Source organism: Pongo abelii, chromosome 13, assembly GCF_028885655.2.
Source record: "Pongo abelii isolate AG06213 chromosome 13, NHGRI_mPonAbe1-v2.0_pri, whole genome shotgun sequence".
NCBI lineage: Eukaryota > Metazoa > Chordata > Mammalia > Primates > Hominidae > Pongo > Pongo abelii.
This window is the reverse complement of record NC_071998.2, coordinates 97,794,473-97,799,958: the sequence shown is the minus strand read 5'-3', so window position 1 is coordinate 97,799,958 and position 5,486 is coordinate 97,794,473. Positions and strand designations below refer to the sequence as shown.

General features: G+C 37.2%; 1 pseudogene; it reads right to left on the bottom strand.

Annotated features, from left to right (window-relative positions):
- Positions 1-204: 204 nt before the first annotated feature.
- Positions 205-3,491, bottom strand: LOC100446244 (E3 ubiquitin-protein ligase COP1-like; annotated as a pseudogene).
- Positions 3,492-5,486: the final 1,995 nt, after the last annotated feature.

Genomic DNA, 5,486 nt, shown 5'->3' with positions numbered 1-5,486 from the left:
TTTATTTTTTGTTGTTATTTAATTTTATTCAAAATAATTTGTTTCTCTACCACAAAAATTAGATGACCACACCACCACGAGCAGCAATGTCCATGGAGTTACATTGATGATGGAGAGTTGGCTGGGTATTTCCAAGGTCCCAAAGGTCATAAAGGAGGGAAAAAAGAAAAAGAAAAAATATTCAAAACAAACCCAAAACCCTGATGACTTTAGGGAGAGACATTACATGACATTTTCTGTTTCTTCTCTCATTGTCAGCTGCAGATGTATTTCAGCAGGATCAAGTACAATTTGACTTGAGTTAACCCTTCATACCAATTCTAGCACCTTAATTGTACCCTGATAGCAGCAATCAGCACATTGGAATCTCCATCTGGTAGTGCCCTCCAGCACACAGCACTAACGTATTCATTTGTATCATCTCCTTTTTGGTCTTTGTCCAGAACACTTTTGACTGTATCAAACTTAAAAGTTAGCAAGGTCTTAGAAAGTCCTTTATAGTACAGGTAGAGAGAGTTATTCTCACTTCCACAAGCTATATAATCTCCATTGGAAGCCAGATCTACAAAGTTTTTTTCATTGATATGACCCTTGAAGGAACATAGGGAGGGAGTATGATTTCCCTACATTCCACAGTTTTAGCTGACTGACTGTTGAGGCAGAGACCATCTCCTCACCACTCACAAACTTTGCATAAGAGACTACTTTTTGGTGTCTTTTGAATACCGTGATTGGCTATTTAGTGTTATGAAGACCATAGTAGTCGACACAGTGATATGCACAGTCGAAAGCCAAACAGTATCTGGAAGAGGGGCTGAATTTAACACAGCACAAATTAGCCTTTGCCTCAGTGCTTGCCATTGAGCTGTCTAGATTACTATACCACAGCTTCACTAAGGGCAAAGGACAATAAAAACAAAAAGAGAAACAAAACTTGGCTCTTCTAAATCATCACACAGTTAGTCCTATTGTAGTGCATCTAGATGGATTGAATGGGCTGAGATTAGAGAAGCTGAATTTTACTGTAATTCTCATTTTTATGTAAAGTGACTTGGTTTTTGCCAATTCGTTTGTAGAATAAAGGCTTAAAATGTGAGATGGACTAATAAGTATGAGAGCCATCAGCAGGGAGAGTAGGACAGCCATTGACATTCATTTTCTGGGAGGGAGCATTATTGATTGTTCTGAGCCAGGAGAGGAAATGTTTTTCTTCCTAGTGGAAGATCACTACCAAAGTTTGGAGGAGAAAAGTTAATTTGACCAGAATCCAATTTAGGGAAGTCTGCATCATGAGCCAGAAAATAATCAACTAGGAAATCAAGGAAATAGACCAGGGTGATGAGAACGTTTAACCAAGCAAGAACAGGAAGAATAGGGAGTCTTGAAATCAGTCCCAAAACAGGAAGAGAATTGTAGTCAAGAGACATGGCCAAAGGGTCCCAAAGGGCAAGTTGTTTCTGCACATAAACTTGTGGTTACAGTCATATTTTGAAGCTCCTTCTTGTTCTGCATTTTTGGTTTCTAACAGTTTTAGAAACCTCCTGATGAAAGCAATTTTGTGTGTTTGTGAAATCCAGTTTTCTAATTTGTTGATGCAGCATATCTTTCAAATCTTACTATCCTGAAAAATCAGATTTACACATGTGAATATTGGTGAGGTTTAAGTCTATCATGGTGGGATTACAGAGTAGGGAAGACTTAAAATGGTCCCACACAAGTGTTTTAATGAAGACTCCTGAGCTATACAGACCTTATACAAAAAGAAAATCAAGACTCTTTCCTTCAGTCCTTTGCCTTTAGGTAAAAGAGGCATTTTAATTTTCCCTCCCCATTTTTTTTTCCAATCTGGTAGTGATAACAAATACATTACATGGTTGAGTTAATATCCAAGAAATCTCAAATCTAAAATCATGGGCAGATAAATTAATTCACCCAAAGACATGAAGAAGTAATATTCTTTGATCAATAATGAAGCTTTAATAAACTGTATGATTTAACTTTGGGAAGACAAATGATGAATTAATCCACTTATGACTTGATTAGGCATTACATAGATATTTATAGGAAAGAGGGCAAATTCTACTAATTATAGGCTTAAAAGTTTGTTCCTAGGCAAAAATCTCAAAAATATCATTAAAGAAATAGATTATGAATCTTAGAGGCTAGAGTGGGTCCACTGAGAACTGGTCATGCCAGACTAACTTCTTTTTCAGTAACGTTGCAAAACTAGTCAACAAGGGAAATGCTAAAGACATAGTATAGTCACATTTCAGTGTTTCCAATGTGTCTGTACTTGACTAAAGATTATAAAATCTTACAAATAGAAGAACGTATGACAAAATTTTATTCCAGATCTTTAAGACCTTATGAATATGATGGCAACTGGTGCTACAATTAGATAGATAATAACTAATGAATGACCACCTCAGTAACAACTGATTAATGGATGGATGGAAACCAAGCATTCTTTCTATATGATAGTCTTCTTGGTAGTTCCCAGTTTCATATTTTGTATTAGAAGAAGACTCATTGAGCCATATTAAATACTTGGAAATTCCACAATGCTACCCAATATGATGATAAGGGAACTAGTATCTGAGATCCCCAAAACATGAATCTCTGGGGAAAATATTTTAAAAAATCTAATAGAGGTAGATGTAAAATGCATATGCATGTAACAGTACATGAATATACTTGTAACAGTAATAGATCAGTAAAAATATTTAAGGTAGAATGTAGGAAAGATATAGCTGACACAGCACACAGCACCCTGTGATGGTTAATTTTGTGTCAACTTGAGTGGGCCATGGAGTGACCACATATTTGGTTAAACATTTCTGGGTTTTTCTAGATGAGATTAATATTTGAATTGGTAAACTATGTAAAGCAGATTTTTGCTCTTCTCAATGTGGGAGGACCTTATCTGGTTTGTTGGAAGCCTGAATAAAATAAAAGGCTGAGTTAAAAAAAAAAAAAAAAAAAAAAAGGCCGGGCATGGTGGCTCACGCCTGTAATCCTAGCACTTTGGGAGGCTGAGGCGGGTGGATCACGAGGTCAGGAGATCGAGACCATCCTGGCTAACACCATGAAACCCCGTCTGTACTAAAAATACAAAAAGTTAGCCGGGAGTGATGGCCGGCGCCTGTAGTTCCAGCTACTCCAGAGGCTGAGGCAGGAGAACGACGTGAACCCGGGAGGCGGAGCTTGCAGTGAGCAGAGATCGCGCCACTGCACTCCAGCCTAGGTGACAGAGAGAGACACTATCTCAAAAAAAAAAAAAAATCTCTTTGCCTGGCTGTCTTTAAGTTGGGGCATCATTCTTCTTCTGCCTGCAGACTCAGACTTATATTGGGACTTACACCAATGGCTCTCCTAGTTTTCTGACGGAGACTCGGATGGGACTTGCACTCAGTTTTCTTGCTTTTCAAGCCTTCAGACCCAGATGGAACTGTGCAATCAGCAATTCCCGGTCCAGACTTCTCAACCTCCATAGTTGTGTAAGCCAATTCCTGTAAATTACTATGCCTCTCAATCTTTCTTTCTGTACACACACACACACACACATACACACCCTATTGATTTTGTTTCTCTGGAGAACCCTAATACATACCCCTTACCCCTACAAAAAAGAGGGGGTGGTACTGCTAACCTTGGTATAAGTCAAGATAGTCATATGACTACCAAAACATCAAGATCAATCTTGGGTCCAGAACAAGCAAGGCTTTAATCAGAATATGCCCAGAGTTTCATGTTCAGTTCTGGTAACCCCAATATAGGAGGAAAAAGGTCAAACAGGAGAGAGTCCAGAAGGAAAGGACCAAGGTAGATCATGCATCTAAAGTCATGCCAATGAAAAATAGTAAAAAAAAATGAGGCTGTTACACTTGGAGAAGATTTCAGGGAAGCATACAACAGCTGTCTTCAAATTCTTGAACAGTTATCAAAACAAAGAGGAATGATTCATTCAGTGGAACTCCACAAAACAGTGACAGAGAGTGGACATTTTAAGAAGAGTTCAGCCTAATCTAAGGAAGCACTTTCTAAATATGGACTGGACTGAAATGTAAGTGTAAGTTTTCTTCACTGAATCCATGTGACACCAAGTCCTGGGTGGTGTGAGGGTTTCCTGATTAAGAGGGAGATTAGCATCAATTATCCTAAAGATGCTTTTTTACTTTATGAAATTGCTTTCTGCAGAGGAAATGATTGTTCTGGAGCCAAGCAAATAGTGTGATGTGATGGAATACTTACCCTACTTAATAGAAGACACTTTTCAAAGGACGTGTTCATTTATAAGCAAACTGTTAACTTACCCATTTTTTGAAGTATGCCCCTTATGAAACTTTCAGCATTAATACTTTTTAGTTACTTTAGTTTAAATATCTGTATCTTTTTGAAAGTAACATAATGGATTTTAAAAAAAAAGATTTTATAATCTACATTTTTCATTCAAGCAGATTTTTCCTTAATCATTCTGAATGAATCATACTTCTCTGAACATCTGAATGACATGTACTAAAGAAATATAATAATAATAACTTACTTTGGTTAAAAGTACTATGTGCTGGGCATGGTGTTAAGCAAGAATTCACTCATTTACAAAGTTTTACTCCCTCAGTCTTCACAGAAACTATATGAAGTAATTACAATTTTGATAATATTTTACTGATGAAGAAGCTAAATCACAGAGAGGCTAAGTGATTTGTACTAGGACATATTGTTAGTAAGAAGCAAAGCAGGATTCTGGCTCCAGAATCTGCCTTCTTTTTACCATATTATTTCTGTTTAACAAGTTTCTGATTTTACAGCATTCCAGTTAGAAGAAGAAGTAAACTTTGAAATCCCTGCACATGGTTCTCAACATCCTGCTTTAGAGTAGCTTCATAAAAAGTATCTAACTATGCTATGCTATGCTGTGGGAGAAAAGTAATTTTATTGCCTAGGTTCACACTTCCACAGAGACAGGTAGGCAGATTGAACACCTTTTTGCGTGTGAAGATTAAAAGAGATATTATATATAATCTCTCCTTTAAAGACCTGACAGGTAAAATAAATATCCCTCAGAAGTGGGAGATTTTCTTCCCCCTCTCATTTGACAAATGCCATATGGTCTACTTAAAATTTTTTGATACTGTTCCTTGAGGGAAGAGTTACTCCTTGTAATCTGAGTTTCTGTTTGAAGATAAAGAATAATCACACTGAGAATGGCTTCCAAGTAGTTTCTCAAGTTTAAGTAGCCTCCTTGTGCCTGCAGTGGGGAGTTGCATTCCAATGCAATGTGTAACTGGGTATTTTTCATGTTGTGCAGAACATTCCATTGTATCTTTAATTTCTACCTTATTGATATTAATGATATGACTATGTTTTAGACACGGCCACCATGTCAAATGCACTTTCCACGAAGTGTCCATTATTTCCACAAACACAGTGAGCATCTATTATGTTCTTGCCTCAGAATAACAAGACACAGGACTTATTGTCTAGGC